The following is an 18,498-nucleotide window of genomic DNA, read 5'->3' on the forward strand; positions in this document are numbered from 1 at the left end:
GGCTGGAGTGCAATGATGCGATCTTGGCTCACTGCAACCTCTGCCTCCCGGGTTCAAGCGATTCTCCTGTCTCAGCCTCCCGAATAGGTGGAATTACAGGCATACAGCACCATGCCCGGCTAATTTTGTATTTTTAGTAGAGACGGGGTTTCTCCATGTTGACCAGGCTGGTCTCGAACTCTCTACCTCAGGTGATCTGCCCACCTTGGCCTCCCAAAAGTGCTGGGATTACAGGCATGAGCCGCCGCGCCTGGCCTTCCTTTTTTTAAAAAACGAAGTTTACTCCTTTGGGGTTGAACTTTCCATGCCCCACCAACTGTTTTATTTCCTTTGTTTTGTAGGTTGCAAGTATACAAACGTTCAACCAATTGCAAAAAGTACAGAATTCCCTATTAAGCATCCAGTGATATATTAATAAATTTTTTACAGGTTTTTTTTTTTTTTTTTTTTGTAGAGACAAGGTCTCACTATGTTGCTTAGGCTGGTCTTGACTCCTGGCCTCAAGCAATCCTCCTGCCTCAGCTCCCAAAGTGCTAAGATTACAGGCATGAGCCACCACGCCCAGGCTGACATGCTTTCATATTGTGACATTAAAATAAGGTGTGCATGCCGGGGGTTGTGGCTCACTCCTGTAGTCCCAGCACTTTGGGAGGCTGAGGTGGGTGGATCATCTGAGGTCGGGAGTTTGAGACAAGCCTGACCAACGTGGCGACACCCTGTCTCTAATAAAAATAAAAAAATTAGCCGGGGCGTGGTGGTGGGTGCCTGTAATGCCAGCTACTTGGGAGGCTGAGGCAAGAGAATCACTCGAACCCGGGAGGCAAAGGTTGCAGTGAGCCGAGATCATGCCATTGCTCTCCAGCCTGGGCAACAAGAGCAAAACTCTGTCTCAAAAACAAAACAAAACAAATCCTGCACTTTACATGCATTTTTCTTTTTCTTTCTTTCTTTCTTTCTTTTTTTTTTTTTTTTTTTGAGACGGCATCTTCTTGCTCTGTTGCCCAGGCTGGAGTGCACACGTGGCGTCATCTTGGCTAACCGCAGCCTCTGCCTTTTGGGTTCAAGCAATTATCCTGCCTCAGCCTCCCAAGTAGCTGGGATTACAGGCGTATGCCACAACTCCCAGCTAATTTTTGTATTTTTAGTAAAGACGGGGTTTCACCATGTTGGCCAGGATGGTCTCAATCTCTTGACCTCATGATCCGCCCGCCTCGGGCTCCCAAAATGCTGGGATTACAGGCGTTAGCCACCGTGCCTGGCTGAAAAAAATTTTAATACATTTACCTGAACAGTATGTATGAACTCAGAGATGGAAACTGCCAGTGAGTGGTAGAAGTTTTGAAACACACCCTGTTCAGTGGATAATATATTCAACATAAAAACTCAAAAGGAGAAGCCTAAGATTTGATTCTTATTAAATGAGTTTAATGGCTGCTCCTACTTGGCTCTCCTTTGTTTCCAGCATGTTCTCTCTCTTTTCTCCAAACATTTTATGTTTATTGAAACTTGATGGCTGGGCTTGGTGGCTCATGCCTGTAATCCCAGGACTTTGGGAGGCCTAGGCAGGAGGATTGCTTGAGTCCAGGAGTTGGAGACCAGCCTGGACAACATAGCAAGAACCCCATTTCTACAAAAAATTAAAAAATTAGCTGGGCATGGTGGCGCATGCCAATCATCCCAGCTACACAGACAGCTGAGGCAGGAGGATCGCTTGAGCCCAGGAGCTTGAGGCTGCAGTGAACTATGATCACACCACTGCACTCCAGCCTGGGTGACAGAGACTCAGTCTCAGGAAAATAAAAAATAATAAAAAATTAAAAACCATCATTTATCAGATAAATTTAAAAAAACATCTGACAGCTGGGCGCAGTGGTGCATGCGTATAACCCCAGCACTTTGGGAGGCCGAGGTGGGTGGATCACCTGAAGTCAGGAGTTCAAGACCAGTGAAACCCCATCTCTACTAAAAATGCAAAATTAGCCAGGTGTGGTGGTGCACGCCTGTAATTCCAGCCACTCAGGAGGCTGAGGCAGGAGAATCGCTTGAACTCAGGAGGCGGAGCTTGCAGTGAGCCAAGATCGTGCCATTGCACTCTAGCCTGGGCAATAGAGCAAGACTCTGTCTCAAAAAAAAAAAAATCTGACTACTTTCATTTGCCCTTTAAGCCCTACAAACCATTCATTGAGAGCTGTAGTCTGTATGAGAAACATTTGGAAAAGATTTTCAAAGGTGCTTGCTTAGGAATGGTAAACTTCATAGGATAATTTTTTTTCTGCAATCAGTAGTCTTGCTTTATCAAGGTATATCAAGACTTTTAACAAAGTGTTTTGGTTGAGTTGGGAGGGCACGTTCCAGGTGGCCTATTGTGTCTGAGAAGTCCTTGAGTGTGATGCTTTCTTATTTTTATTGCATTTTGTTTTGTTTTATTTTATTTTAGACAGGGTCTCGCTCTGTCACCCAGGCTGGAGTGCAGTGGCACAATCTCGGCTCACCGCAACCTCCGCCTCTCGGGTTCAAGGAATTCTCGTGCCTCAGCCTCCTGAGTAGCTGGGATTACAGGCGCCCCACCATGCCCAGTTAATTTTTGTATTTTTAGTAGAGACGGGGTTTCGCCATATTAACCAGGCTGGTCTTGAATTCCTGACCTCAAGTGATCCATCTGCCTTGGCCACCCAAAGTGCTGGGATTAGAGGTGTGAGCCACCTCACTCGGATGTATATATATATATACTATTTTTATATCGAGATGGGGGTCTTGATATGTTGCCCGGGTTGCTGCTGCTTCAGCCTCCTAAAGTGCTGGGATTACAGGCATGAGTGCCACTCCGCCTGGCTTGCTTTTAGTTTTTTTTAAGGCAGTGGATTTAACCTGTTTTCTTTTTCCTTGTTTGCCTCCTAAGAGTTCTGATTCTGGGTGGTGCATAACTGGCTCACACCTGGAATCCCAGCCCTTTGGGAGGCAGAGGCAGGTGGATTACTTGAGCTCAGGAGTTCTAGGCCAGCCTGGGCAACATAGCAAGACCATCTCTACAAAAATACAAAAAATTAGCTGGATGTGGTGGCGTGCATCTGTAGTTCCAACTACTCAGGAGATTGAGGAAGGATCACTTGGGCCTGGGAGATTGAGGCCGCGGTGAACTGTGATTGCCCCACTACACTCCTGCCTGGGTGACAGGAAGAGACCCTATGTCAAAAACACCCCCAAAAACCCCACAAAGAGTTCTGATTATGCTCTAAGAAAAAAAAGATCAGTAATTTGAAGATTACTAAGTAGGCTCTGTTTTTTGTTGTTGTTGTTGTTTTTGTTGTTGTTTCTCTGAGGCAGAGTCTCGCTCTGTCGCCCAGGCTGGAGTGCATGGCACAATCCCAGCTCACTGCAACCCCTGCATCCTGGGTTCAAGCGATTTTCCTGCCTCAGCCTCCTGAGTATCTGGGATTACAGGCGCCCGCCACCGTGCCCAGCTAATTTTTGTATTTTTAGTAGAGACAGGGTTTCACCATGTTGGTCAGGCTGGTCTTGAATTCCTGACCTCATGATCTGCCCGCCTCAGCCTCCCAAAGTGCTGGGATTTCAGGCACAAGTCACCGCACCCAGCCCTGTTTCTGTTTTTCAGGAAGGGTCTTGCTCCATTGCCCAGGTTGGAGTGCAGTGGTGCAATCATAGCTCACTGCAGCCTCCACCTCCTGGGTTCAAGTGATCCTCCTACCTCAGCCTCCTGAGTAGCTGGTACTACAGATATACACTGCCACACCCGGGTAATTTTTTAATTTTTTGTAGGAACGGGGTCTCACTGTGTTGCCCAGTCTGGTCTCCAACTCCTGAGCTCAAGCAATCTGCCTGCCTCAGCCTCCCAAAGTGCTGGGATTACAGGTGTCAGCCACCACACCCAGCCAGAAAGCAGTATTTCTTTTCACACTCCCATATTCCAAGACTTATGACTCATGCTTGTTCAGGAAAACCTATTATGTGAGGGTGAGCTGAGAAAAGAGGGGAGTTTGGTTGATTTTAAATGCAGGTGCTTTCTTCCGTGTCTTAATTCATTTGGAAATTGAGAATGTGGCCATAGATGAACAGTGGTTTTTGCTTTGTGTTGTGATGCCTTTGGGAAAGTGGGAGGAGTAGGTTAAGTCGCAGGCAGATTCATTGTTAAATAAATGTTCATGGTTTCCTACTGCACGGTGTAAAAGCAAGGTTTGGCAAATACGTGAATTTAAAAATGTTTAAGCATTTGGAATTTCCATTAAAATCAGCTTCTCCTGGCTGGGGAGGGTGGCCCACGCCTGTAGTCCCAGCATTTTGGGAGGCTGAGGCAGGAGGATCACTTGAGGCTAGGAGTTCCAGACCAGCCAGAGGAACATAGGGAGACCCCCATCTCTTAATTATAATTAACTAACTTATTCATTTATTTATTTATGAGACAGAGTTTCACTCTTGTCGCCCAAGCTGGAGTGCAGTGGCATAATCTCAGCTCACTGCAACCTCTGCCTCTGGGGTCCAAGAGATTCTCCTCCCTCAGCCTCCTGAGTAGCTGGGATGACAGGCACGTGCCACCACACCCAGCTGATTTTTTCTTATATTTAATAGAGATGGGGTTTCACCATGTTGGCCAGGTTGGTCTTGAACTCCTGACATCAAGTGATCCGCCCGCCTCGGCCTCCCAAATTGCTGGGATTACAGGTGTGAGCCACCGTGCCCGGCCTAATACTGCTTATTTTTGAAGTGATACGGGCATATATATTTATATATATTGTGTTTAAGTTGGCAGATGAGGTCATGTGTCATTGGAGGATGCCCAATAATCACTTAGTTTAAGTGACCTTTATTCTGGGCAAATTTTAAGCTAGAATGCGAAATTCTCACCTCCCTCTGAAGGTGAAAGGCTGAAGCAGGCCGCACTGGATGGAACGCTGATGCCGGATAGACTGTTTTGTGACTCTCATGGTAATTTATGTGGCTGCATAATAATTTGGGAGGAGTGGATGAGGTTGGGAAGAAAGCCCCGGGGCTGTGCCCGTGAGGTTCGTGTTGACCACAAGAGGGAGCCATGTGTTCACCTAGGGAGTGTGCTGTTTTGGGATGTTTTTATGGTTATTTTGTTTAGCCAAATTCTTAAGCAAAAATTAACATAAAAACGTCAGACTTAGTTTAGTATGGGTTGTTAACACAAGTGTGTGTAATGTATCAAACCTTACAACAAGATCGTAACTATTTCCTTTTTTAAATTTAAAATTTTTTTGTAGAGATAAGTTCTCACTATGTTGTCCAGACTGGTCCCCAAATAACAGGCTCAAGCAATCCTTCCACCTTGGCATCCCAAAGTGCTGGGATTACAGGTGTGAACAACTGTACCCGATCCAGCTGCAGCTCTTTATTTATTTGTTCACTTAATTTATTTTGAGATGGAGCTTCACTCTTGTTGCCCAGGCTGAAGTGCAATGGCACGATCTCGGCTCACTGCAACCTCTGCCTCCCAGGTTCAAGCAAAATTCTCCTGCCTCAGCCTCCCGAGTAGCTGGGATTACAGGTGCCCACCACCACGCCTGGCTAATTTTTGTGTTTTTAGTAGAGATGGGGTTTCACCATGTTGGCCAGGCTGGTCTCGAACTCTTGACCTCAAGTGATCCGCCTGACTCGGCCTCCCAAAGTGCTGGGATTTCAGGCGTGAGCCACTGCACCCGGCCCAGCTGCAGCTCTTTAATTCAATACCCATAGGTGGTGCTTAAAGAAAGAAGATAAATGTGATAGAAAAGTAAAATGTGTTTTTGTGTTTATTTTTTATTTTGGTGCATGGCTTTCAGTAAGAAGCCACATGTTCACACTGCACCAACACGAGCAGTAGTTTTAGGGCCAGGCGTGGTGGCTCACGCCTGTAATCCCAACACTTCGGGAGGACAAGGTGGGAGGACTTCTTGAGGCCAGGCATTCCAGATCAGCCTGGGCAACACAGTGAGACCCCATGTCTACCAAAAAAATAAATAAAATGATATAAAATAAGATAAAAATTTAAAAGAGCAGTAGTTTTCTTCAGAGTGGGCTGGTCAGAATTTTCACTTCTGCCAAGGATGTTCACAGGCTCCCAGTGTTGGGAGCTTTTCTGGGCCCTTTCAGGTGGACGGGGCAGGGGCAGGGAGGACCTGTGCTGATTTGCGGGCCCACAGTGCGTTCCTCCTCAGCCTGTTCCTTTGCATGAGAGCCTCTTAGATGCTCTTACAGGGAAATCTGTGACACAGAACAAGTCCATTATGGCCGAGCATGGTGGCTCACGCTGGTAATCCCAACACCTTGGGAGGCCAAGGTGAGAGGATTGCTTGAACCTGGGAGGCTGAGGCTGCAATGAGCCGTGATCATGCCACTGCCCTCCATCCTGCAAGGGAGAGCGAGACCCTATCTCAAGAAAAAAAAAAAGTCAATTTTTTACTATAGAAATCACAACTTTAAATTTCTTTTGTGGCTTGTAGTGAAACGTGCTTAAAATGTTGGAATCTACTAAAAAAGATTGAGAACTGCTATTGTATTATTCTATAACATCAATAAATGATTGCTCTTTCTTTTCTTTTATTTATTAAATTTTTTTGAGATGGAGTCTCGCTCTGTTGCCCAGGCTGGGGTGCAGTGGCGAGATCCGGCTCACCACAACCTCCGCCTCCCAGGTTCACGCCTTTCTCCTGCCTAAGCCTCCCGAGTGGCTGGGATTACAGGCGCCCACCACTGCACTCAGCTAATTTTTTGTTATTTTTAGTAGAGACGGGGATTCACCATGTGCAGGATGGTCTCGATCTCTTGACCTCGTGATCTGCCTGCCTCGGCCTCACAAAGTGCTGGGATAACAGGCGTGAGCCACCGTGCCTGGCTAATTTTTGTATTTTTAGTAGAGACGGGGTTTCACCATGTTGGAACAGACTGGTCTTGAACTGCTGACCCCAGGTGATCCTCCGGCCTCGGCCTCCCAAAGAGCTGGGATTACAGGCATGAGCCACTGCGCCCGGCCAGGTATAAGTATATTATAAAATCATATCTTTCTGTTATAAAAGCTCATATCTTTATGCACATAGTTCTCTCCCATATTCACTATTCTTCTAATATATGTTATTAAGAGATAAACTGACAATAGTGGCATAATTCCTAAGAATATTTCATCTGCAATCAGGCAACTGATGATCTTAACAGCTAATAGCAGCTATTCATTGAGCTCCCACCTCTAGGTGTGAACAGGTGGTGAAGCTGCTGGGTGTAATATTATCTCATCTTCAGAACAGTCCTGAAAAGCAGTCGTTTTCATTTTCCTGCTGAAGACATGGAGGTGAGGTCACTGCTCAGAACTGGCAGAGCTGGGAGTTGCTTGTTTGTTTTTTGAGACAGGGTCTCACTCTGTCACCCAGGTTGGAGTGCAGTGGCACCAATATTGCCCATTGCAACCTCAAACTCCTGGGCTCAAGTGATCCTCCTGCCTCAGCCTCCTGAGTGGCTGGAACTACAGGCTTTTGCCACCATGCCTGGCTAATTTTTAATGTTTTTGGCAGAGATGGGAGTGTCTCACCATGTTGCCCAGGCTGGTCTCAACCTCTTGGTTGGCCTCAAGTGATCCTCTCACCTCGGCTTCCCAAAGTGCTGGGATTACAGGCATGAACCATCACACTCAGCTTACTGTCTTTTATTTATTATTGTTATTATTTTTTGAGACAGAGTTTTTCCTCTTGTCACCCAGGCTGGAGTGCAGTGGTTGCGATCTTGGCTCGCTGCAACCTCCGCCTCCTGGGTTTAAGTGATTCTCCTGCCTCAGCCTCCTGAGTAGCTGGGACTACAGACGTGCACCACCGCACTTGGCTAATTTTTGTATTTTTAGTAGACATGGGGTTTCACCATGTTGGGCAGGATGGTCTCGATCTCCTGATCTCGTGATCCGCCTGCCTCAGCCTCCCAAAGTTCTGGGATTACAGGCATGGGCCACCGTGCCTGGCCCCACTGTCTTTCATTATTATTATTAACATTATTTATTTATTTATTTATTTATTTATTTACTTTTTTGAGATGGAGTCTTACTCTGTCACCCAGGCTGGTGTGCAGTGGTGCGATCTTGGCTCACTGCAACTTCCACCTCCTGGGTTCAGGCGATTCTCCTGCCTCAGCGTTCCAAGTAGCTGGGATTATAGGCACGCACCACCATGCCCGGCTAATTTTTGTATTTTTAGTAGAGACGTGGGTTTCCACCATGTTGGCCTGGCTGGTCTCGAACTCCTGACCTCAAATGAGCCACCTTCCTCAGCCTCCCAAAGTGCTGGGATCAGGCGTGAGCCATTGTGCCTGGCTGCTAATTTATTTATTTATTTATTTATTTATTTTGAGACGTAGTCTCACTCTGTTGCCCAGGCTGGAGTGCAGTGGTGCGATCTCGACTCACTGCAAGCTCCGTCTCCCAGGTTCACACTATTCTCCTGCCTCAGCCTCCCGAGTAGCTGGGACTACAGGTGCCCGCCACCATACCTGGCTAATTTTTTTTTTTTTTTTTTGTATTTTTAGTAGAGACGGGGTTTTACCATGTTAGCCAGGATGGTTTCGATCTCCTGATCTCGTGATCCGCCTGCCTTGGCCTCCCAAAGTGCTGGGATTACAGGCGTGAGCCACTGCGCCTAGCCGCCTGGCTGCTAATTTTTAATAAATAAAATTTGAAATTCAGTTCCCCACTTACACCAGTCACATTTCAAGTGCTCAATGGCTATATGCAGCCAGTGACTATTGTATTAGTACGCATAAAGAACAATTCCCTCATCACAGAAGGTTCTATTGGACAGCCTCTTAGCCCTTGTAGACATACTCAGGACAACTTTGCCTCTTCAGGAAAAGATCTGGCTTTAATACATCAGAGTATGTGATTTTTTTGTCTTACTTTTAACCACCCTCTATCAATATAAGAGACACTATTTTCTCAAATTGATGGGAAAAAAAAGATTGTGAGTCTGCAGATGATTTTCTGTAAGCTTTTGTTCTCCAAAAAGGGACTGTCTTTGCCTATTTTTATCTTGTTTACAAGGTATTTCTTAGTTCTCGTTGAGTAAAAGATGTAAGAATTCAGCACAGTGCCAGGTACCTAGTCGGTTTCCCATGAATGGCAGCATCACTTTGCCTTGATTTTATATTATTTTGTATATTTTAAAATGTAGGCTAGGGGTGGTGGCTCACACCTGTAATCTTAGCACTATGGGAGGCTGAGGCAGGAGGATTGCTTGAGCCCAGGAGTTCAAAGCTGCAGTGAGCTATGATTGCACCAGTGCACTCCAGCCTGGGTGACGGAACAAGACCCTGTCTCTAAAATAAATAAATAAATAAATAAATAAATAAATAAATGCTTAATCTTTTGCATTTTAAGTACTTTATTGCACAATAGCAATTGGTTTCAATGTCTCATTGTCTCGAACCTTTTGAAAAACTTCTTTTTCGGCTGGGCCCAGTGGTTCACGCCTGTAGTCCCAACACTTTGGGAGGCCGAGGCAGGTGGATCACCTGAGGTCAGGAGTTTGAAACCAACCTTGCCAACATGGTGAAACTCTGTTTCTACTAAAAATACAAAAATTAGCCTGGCGTGGTGGCAGGCGCCTGTAATCCCAGCTGCTTGTGAGGCTGAGGCAGGAGAATCGCTTGAACCCGGGAGGCGGAGGTTGCAATGAGCCGAGATCGCTCCATTGCACTCCAGCCTGGGCAACAAGAGGGAAACTGTTTCAAAAAAAGAGAAAAAGGAAAGATAAGAAAAACTTCACTTTTGGCTGGGCGCGGTGGCTCATGCCTGTAATCCCAGCACTTTGGGAAGCTGAGGTGGGAGGACTGCATGAACCAGCGAAGTTGATGCTGTAGTGAGCCGCGTTCGTGTCACTACACTCCAGCTTGGGTGACAGAGTAAGTCCCTGTCTCAAAAAAACAGAACAAAAAAAAACTTCAATTTCTCTTACACTGCAGCCTGAGCGTGTGACTTGTAGGAGAGTGCACTTACCCTTTAGCACACTCCAGAGGAAATACATACTCAGGTTTAAAGCTTGACCTTGGCTCTGGTAACGGGACAGTTCATCGAACAAGGGGTGATTCATGAGAACATCCTGTACCGCCCCCTCTCCCTCTAGAGCCACTGGGGGCCTCAAAACGTGAGAGCGGAACCGCTCGAGGAATGGAGGCAGGTTTTGCAAGCGTCTGTCTCCCTGGAACGGCAGGCTTACTGAGGAGTCTCTGGGCTCCTTCCAGCTCCAGGCTGGACTTGGCCTCCCCCTTACTGCCTCCAACGTTACCTCTTTTCCCAAAAATAGGATTTGGAACTTATTCCCCAAGTGACATAATACATCTTACAGTCATGGGCAGGAAGTGGCTGTTTTCCTGCCAGGCCTGTGAGGTCCCCTGGAGATGAGCTGGGAAGGGTACTCCTCGTCCTGCTTCACAATCGAACTTCAACGCCTTCATTTTAAGGCGATTTTCTTCCATTTGGAAGCACAGCGTGCTTTTCCACACTATGCAGCGAAAGAGGTTAGATTGGCTGGATTTGGACGCTCTTGGGTATTTCTGCTTCATAAACAAAGCATGCTTGAATATTAATAATGATGCCCTCCAACATGGCGAGATCCCGTCTCCACGGAAAATATAAAAATTAGCCGGGCGTGGCCGGGCGCGGTGGCTCATGTCTGTAATCCCAGCACTTTGGGAGGCCGAGGTGGACGGATCACGAGGTCAGGAGATGGAGACCATCCTGGCTAACAGGGTGAAACCCCGTCTCCACTAAAAATACAAAAAATTAGCCAGGCATGGTGGTGGCACCTGTAGTCCCAGCTACTCGGGAGGCTGAGGCAGGAGAATGGCGTGAACCCAGGAGGCGGAGGTTGCAGTGAGCCGAGATTGCGCCACTGCACTCCAGCCTGGGCGGCAGAGCAAGACCCTGTCTCTAAAAAATAAATAAAATATTATTTATTAATTTTATAATAAAATAATTATATTTTATATATTATATAAAATAAATTTATATTTTATAATAAATAAAATATTTTAATGTCTAAAATGTTATATATTAATATATAAAACATTATTTTATTTATTAAACATATATAAATATTTTTTATTTATTAAAAATAAATAAAATATCATTTATGTTTTAGACAGGGTCGTCGTCTGTCACCCAGGCTGGAGTGCAGTGGTGCAATCACAGCTCACTGAAGCCTCGACCTCCCAGGCTCAAGGGATCCTCCTGCCTCAGCCTCCCGAGTACCCAGGACCACAGGCATGTGCCACCACGCCTGGCTTTATTGTAAGTTCTAGTGTAGGCACAGCGCCGGTTACTTAAGATGACAAATGGGGAAAATCCACATTAATTGGGTCTGCTATTAAGTGGGTGTGTTGATGGCTGGGCACAGTGGCTCATGCTGGTAACCCCACCACTTTGGGAGGCCGAGGTGGGCAGATCACGAGGTCAAGAGATCGAGACCATCCTGGCCAACACAGTGAAACCCCGTCTCTACTAAAAATACAAAAATTAGCTGGGTGCGGTGGCGTGCATCTGTAATCCCAGCTACTCAGGAGGCTGAGGCAGGAGAATTGCTTGAACCTGGGAGGTGGAGGGTGCAGTGAGCCAAGATCATGCCACTGCACTCCACCCTGGCAACAGAGCGAGACTCCATCTCAAAAAACAAAAAACAAAACAAAAAAAAGAATTGTCCTCCTTCTGCAACTGAAAACACTGCCCAGGCGAGACTTCCTGACGTTGACATCATGCATCTTAGCACTTTCCTACCCAAGGCTGTAAAAAGCTCTGTTGCACTTTGGCAACGATAGGAATAAGTCTCTGCATCAGCTTTGATCCTGGCTCCAGAGCAAACTAAGCCAAGAACTGAGAATCTGTTGGCTCTGGCTTATTTTGTTTTATTTTATTTATTTTTTTGAGGCAGGGTTGATTTTGGCCCACTGCAACTTCTGCCTCCTGGGCTCAAGCAGTTCTCCTACCTCAGACTCTTGAGTAGCTGGGATTACAGGCACATGGCACCACACCCAGCTAATTTTTGTGTTTTTTGTAGAGACAGGGTTTCATGATGTTACCCAGGCTGGTCTCGAACTCCTGAGCTCAAGAGATCCTCCTGGCTCAGCCTCCCAAAGTGCTGGTATTACAGGTGTGAGCTGCCACACCCGGCTGGGTCTGGCTTCTTATACTGGGCCTTGCCTAGGTTTTGTTATTTGTTTGGAAGTTATTTTTAGCCCTCTGGAACAGTTTTGAGACAAATCGTTTAGGTACTTATGCAGCATTATTTTTTTTAACCGATCATGACTATTTTCAACTCAGTAGAAGTTCTAAGGCAGAAACATTTCCTTTTTAAGGCCGTGTTTCTCTGGCAGTCATAAAGACTAATCCAAAAGATTAGCAAAAATAGCCACTTGTTAAATAGCTCAAATCTGGTAAATACAGGAGATATGTTTCTGTTCAGGGAACCTCTCAGGGTGAGAGAAGAAAGGAAGAAAAAGAGAAGATTTCTATGGATGTCTATGAACAGTGAATTCCTTAACGGAACCAAAATTTGTCTTTTTTAACTGGAAAACTTACATTCATTGATGATAAATAGTATATATCTGAGCCAAAACTGTGTTGCCCAAAATTTAAGTTACATTAAGAAATAGTCGGCCAAGGCCGGGCGCAGTGGCTGACACCTGTAATCCCAGCACTTTGGGAGGCTGAGGCGGGCAGATCACGAGGTCAGGAGATCGAGACCATCCTGGCTAACACGGTGAAACCCCGTCTCTACTAACAATACAAAAAAAAAAAAAAATTAGCCAGGCGTGGTGGTGGGCGCCTGTAGTACCAGCTACTAGCGAGGCTGAGGTGGGAGAATGGCATGAACCTGGGAGGCAGAGCTTGCAGTGAGCCAAGATTGTGCCACTGCACTCCAACCTGGGTGACAGAGCGAGACTCCATCTCGGAAAAAAAAAGAAATAGTCGGCCAGGCACAGTGGCTCACACCTGTAATCCCAGCACTTTGGGAGGCCGAGGCTGACAAATCACGAGGTCAAGAGTTCGAGACCAGCCCGGCCAACATGGTGAAACCCCATCTCTACTAAAATACATAAATTAGCCGGGTGTGGTAGCGGGCGCCTGTAGTCCCAGCTACTTGGGAGGCTGAGGCAGGAGAATCACTTGAACCCCGGAGGCGGAGGTTGCAGTGAGCTGAGATCGCACCACTGCCCTCCAGCCTGGTGACGGAGCGAGACTACGTCTCAAAAAAGAAAAAAAAAAATAGTCCTCTAACTTTTTGAATCAGCTCTGTACATCTGCTGGTCGCTCAGTGGGTCTAATCCAGTTCTGTGTCTTTGGGAATAATCTGGCCACAGGGCTCTCCCCACTGTTTTAGGGGGGCAGTGTCAACCTCCCTCAACCCCAGCGGCCATAGGTCCAGAGTTAGGCTTTGTCTTTTTTTTTTTTTTTTTTTTTTGAGACGGAGTCTCGCTCTGTCGCCCAGGCTGGAGTGCAGTGGCGCGGTCTCGGCTCACTGCAAGCTCCGCCTCTCAGGTTCACGCCATTCTCCTGCTGCAGCCTCCCGAGTAGCTGGGACTACAGGCGCCCGCCACCACGCCCGGCTATAGGCTTTGTCTTCAAAGCAAACAGAGTATTTCCTTTTGGGAAGCGCATGAAGCTGCTTTTTTACTTAGAAAACAAACCCACCCTTCCAAACATGCACAGTGAAATAAGCCAGGCATAAAAGGACAAATGTTGTAGGATTCCACTTACATGAGGTTCCTAGAAGAGACAACTCCGGAGAGACAGTAAGTAGAACGATGGCTGCCAGGGGCTAGGAGAAGGGGAGAGGGGAGCGAGTGTTTAGCGGGGACACAGTTTCTGTTTGAGAAGATGAAAATGTCCTGGAGATGGATGGGGACGATGGTGGCTGCACAACAATGTCATTGTGCTTAATGCCACTGAACTGTGCACTTAAAAAGGGTTAAGATGGGCCGGGCGCAGTGGCTTGTGCCTGTGATCCCAGCACTTTGGGAGGCCTAGGTGGGCGGATCACTTGAGGCCAGGAGTTCAAGACCAGCCTGGCCAACATGGTGAAACCCCATCTGTACTAAACATACAGAAAGTTAGCTGGGCGTGTTGGCGCGTGCCTGTAATCCTAGATGCTAGGGAGGCTAAGGTGGGAGAATCTCTTGAACCCTGGAGGCGGAGGTTGTAGTGAGGCGAGATCGCACCACTGCACTCCAGCCTGGGCGGCACAGTGAAACTCCATCTCAAAAAAAAAAAAAACAAAAAAACGGAAAGAAAAGAAAAGGGGGTTAAGATGGTAAATATTATGTTATGTGTATTTTACCGCAGTGAAAACTATTTACACACGCACACCCCATTAGCCAATGCGATGCTTCGGGAGGAGGTCTTGGGAATCATTTAGACCTAGACCAGGGTTTGAATCCCACCTCCACCACTTCTTGCTTATGACCCTGGCAAGGGACTTAACCTTTCTGACCTTCATCTGCTTTCTTTGTAAAATAGCGTTGGCCTGGCACAGTGGCTCACACCTGTGATCCCAGCACTTTGGGAGGCTGGGGCAGGAGGATGGCTTGAACCCAGAAAGTCAAGGCTGCAGTGAGCCGCGATCACGCCACTGCACTCCAGGCTGCGTGGCAGAGTGAAACTCTGTCTCAAAAACAAATACAAAAATATAAATAAATAAATAAACAAATTTAAAAATAAATAAAATAACTCAAGTGGCATTTTAAGTAGTTGTCAGGTCTCATAGCAGGCCTAAAAGTTACTGTCCAAATAAATGCAGTGATCTGGCCAGGTGCGGTGGCTCACACCTGTAATCCTAGCACTTTGGGAGGCTGAGGTGAGACGATCACTTGAGGTCGGGGAGTTCAAGACCAGCCTGGCCAATATGGCAAAACCCTGTCTCTACTAAAAATACAAAAATTAGTCGGGGTGTGGTGGCATGTGCCTGTAATCTCAGCTACCCAGGAGACTGAGGCAGGAGAATTGGCCCAGTGCGGTGTCTCATGCCTGTAATCCCAGCACTTTGGGAGTCCGAGGCGGGTGGATCACAAGGTCAGGAGACTGAGACCATCCTGGCTAACACAGTGAAACCCTGTCTCTACTAAAAATACAAAAAAAATTAGCCGGGTGTGGTGGCGGGCGCCTGTAGTCCCAGCTACTCGGAAGGCTGAGGCAGGAGAATGATGTGAACCTGGGAGGCGGAGCTTGCAGTGAGTTGAGATCGCACCACTGCACTCCAGCCTGGGCGACAGAGCAAGACTCCGTCTCAAAAAAAAAGAAAAAATGCAGTGATCTTCTGTAGGCCCATTTATGGTGATCTGGGGCCCTCAGCACCATGGTTAGTACTTTTTTTTTCTAGCTAGCAGCCTGGTAAAAATTAACATTAAATACTGGTTTTTGCTGGGCACTGTGGCTCAGACCTGGAACCCAGCACTTTGGGAGACCAAGACAGGAGGATCGCTTGAGGCCAGGAGTTCGAGACCAGCCTGGGCAACATGCAGAGACCACTGCTCCCCATCTCTTCCAAAAAAAAAAAAAAAACCACCACAGGAGGCTGAGGCAGGAGAATGGGCGTGAACCCGGGAGGTGGAGCTTGCAGTGAGCCGAGATGGCACCACTGCACTCCAGCCTGGGCAATAGAGCGAGACTCCATTCCAAAAAAACAAAACAACAATAACAACAAAAAACCCAAAACAACAAAAGTTAATTTTCAGCCTCATGGTTGCTAATCTCACATGCTTGTGTGCCTTTTTTTTTTTTTTGAGACAGGGTTTTACTCCTGTTGCCTAGGCTAGAGTGAAATGGTGAGGTCTCGGCTCACTGAAACCTTCGCCTCCTGGGTTCAAGTGATCCTCCTGCCTCAGCCTCCCAAAGTGCTGGGATTACAGACGTGAGCCACTGCACCCAGCCTGTGTTTTTTTGTTTTTTTGTGTTGTTTTGTTTTGAGACAGGGTCTTGCTTTGTCACCCAGACTGGAGTGCAGTGGTGCGATCATAGCTCACTGCAACTTGAACTGCGCTTAGGCAATCCTTCTGCCTCAGCCTCCCAAGTACCTGGGACTATAGTTTCATGCCATTATGCCCAGGTAATTACTATTTTTTTTTTTTTTTTGGAGAGACAGGGTCTTGCTCTGTTGCCCAGTCTGGACTTGAACTCTTGAGCTCAAGCAGTCCTTCAACCTCAGTCCCCCAAAGTGTTGAGATTGCAGGCGTGAGCCACCACATCTGGCCACATTTACCATTTTAAAGTAAACAATTCCAGTGGCATTTAATATACTTTGTGCAAATACTACCTCTATCTAGTTCCAAAACATCACCCCAAAAGGAAACCTGTACCCATTAAGCAATTGCTCCCCATTTCACCCACCCCTAACTGGCAACCACCAATCTATGTTATTTTTCTATGGATTTCTTTCCTTTTTATTTTTATTTTTTTTCTGAGTCTGCTTGCCAGGGAATATGGATTTCTTTTCTTTTCTTTTTTTTTTTTTGAGACGGAGTCTGGCTGTGTCGCCCAGGCTGGGGTGCAGTGGTGCGATCTTGGCTCACTGCAAGCTCCGCCTCCCGGGTTCACGCCATTCTCCTGCCTCAGCCTCCCGAGTAGCTGGGACTACAAGTAGCTGGGACTACAGGCGCCTGCCAACACGCCCGGCTAATTTTTTTGTATTTTTAGTAGAGATGGGGTTTCCACTGTGTTAGCCAGGATGGTCTCGATCTTCTGACCTCATGATCTGCCTGCCTCAGCCTCCCAAAGTGCTGGCATTACAGGCGTGAGCCAGTGCACCCGACTGGATTTCTTTTATTTTCTTTTGAGATGAGGTCTCACTGCTCCCCAGGCTGGACTGAAGTGGTGCAGTCACAGCTCACTGCAGCCTCAACCCCTAGACTCAAGAGATCCTCCTGCCTCTCAAAGTGCTGGGACTACAGGTGTGTGCCACTGCATCTAGCTTCTATGGCTTTTCTTATTTTGAATTTTTTTTTTTTTTTTTGAGACGGAGTTTCGCTTTGTTGCCCAGGCTGGAGTGCATTGGCGCAATCTCGGCTGACTGCAAGCTCCGCCTCCTGGGTTCATGCCATTCTCCTGCCTCAGCCTCCCGAGTAGCTGGGACTACGGGTGCCCGCCACCACGCCTGGCTAATTTTTTGTATTTTTAGTAGAGATGGGGTTTCACCGTGTTAGCCAGGATGGTCTCGATCTCCTGACCTCATGATCCACCCACCTCGGCCTCCCAAAGTGCTGGGATTACAGACTTGAGCCACTGCGCCTGGCCTTGAATATTTCATATAAATAAAATCATACAATATGTGAGCCTTTTGTGTCTGGCTTCTTTCACTAAGCATAACGTGTTTGAGGCTCATCAGTGTTGTAGCATGAATCAGTGCTTCATTCCTTTTTATGGTTGAGTAATATTCCATTGAATGGACATACTATAATGTTTAACCATTCCTCTGTACATGGACATGGGATATTTCTGGCAGACTAATGAGCCCAATTGGCCCTTGGAACTGATAGAATAATGGCAGATGTGATAACTGAAATGCCCTGACAACTTACAACATTTTCTTCTTTATGTCCAGAGCAGTTGTTACACATGAAATTAGACGAATAAAAATTAAGTTCACTGAAGTTCCTAGATCTAGCGTTTGTAAATTATCACCCCTTGGGGACTATTATCCTCATAGGATTCATTTTGTATTTGACATTTGCAAGACTTCATGCTCTTTTAACAACAGAAAATTACATAAGGTCATTGTCACTTTCGTCGACTCCCTAGTGTTTTATTCCAAACCATGCAAAATGTTTGTTGTATTTGGAGCGTTCCCTAACTTCGGTTGTATAAACTGTATCAGTAGCTCTCAAGCTTGACTGGTGATAAAAATCACTGGAAAAACTTAACAGAAGTACAGATGGCCAAGTGTAATCCCCCAATCTGCAAAGATGCAGATTCTCCTAGGGTCCCCAGCATCTATTCAGGCACCCCAGTTTATGGACTACACTTTGTGAAACAGTGGCGTACACAGATGTCTTGAATTATCTAATAAATTTATCAGATTGGGCCAGGCACGGTGGCTCACGCCTGTAATCCCAGCACTTTGGGAGACCGAGGCGGGGGGATCACTTGAGGTCAGGGGTTCAAAATCAGCCTGGCCAACATGGCCAACAACTCTCTCTCTACTAAAAATACAAAAAATTGGCTGGGTGTGGTGCACACACCTGTAGTCCCAGCTACTTGGGTGGCTGAGGCAGGAGAATGGCTTGACCCTGGGAGGCAGAGGTTGCAATGAGCCGAGATCGCACCACTGCACTCCAGCCTGGGCAACAGAGAAAGACTCTGTCTCAAATAAAATAAAATAAATTTATCAGATCACACAATAGAACTTTAATTAATTACTTAATTGATTAATTTTTGAGGCAGAGTCTAGCTCTGTCGCCCAGGCTGAAGTGCAATGATGTGATCTCGGCTCACTGCAACCTCCACCTCCCGGGTTCTAGCGATTCTCC

This window comes from Pan troglodytes, chromosome 6 (genome assembly GCF_028858775.2).
Source record: "Pan troglodytes isolate AG18354 chromosome 6, NHGRI_mPanTro3-v2.0_pri, whole genome shotgun sequence".
Lineage (NCBI taxonomy): Eukaryota > Metazoa > Chordata > Mammalia > Primates > Hominidae > Pan > Pan troglodytes.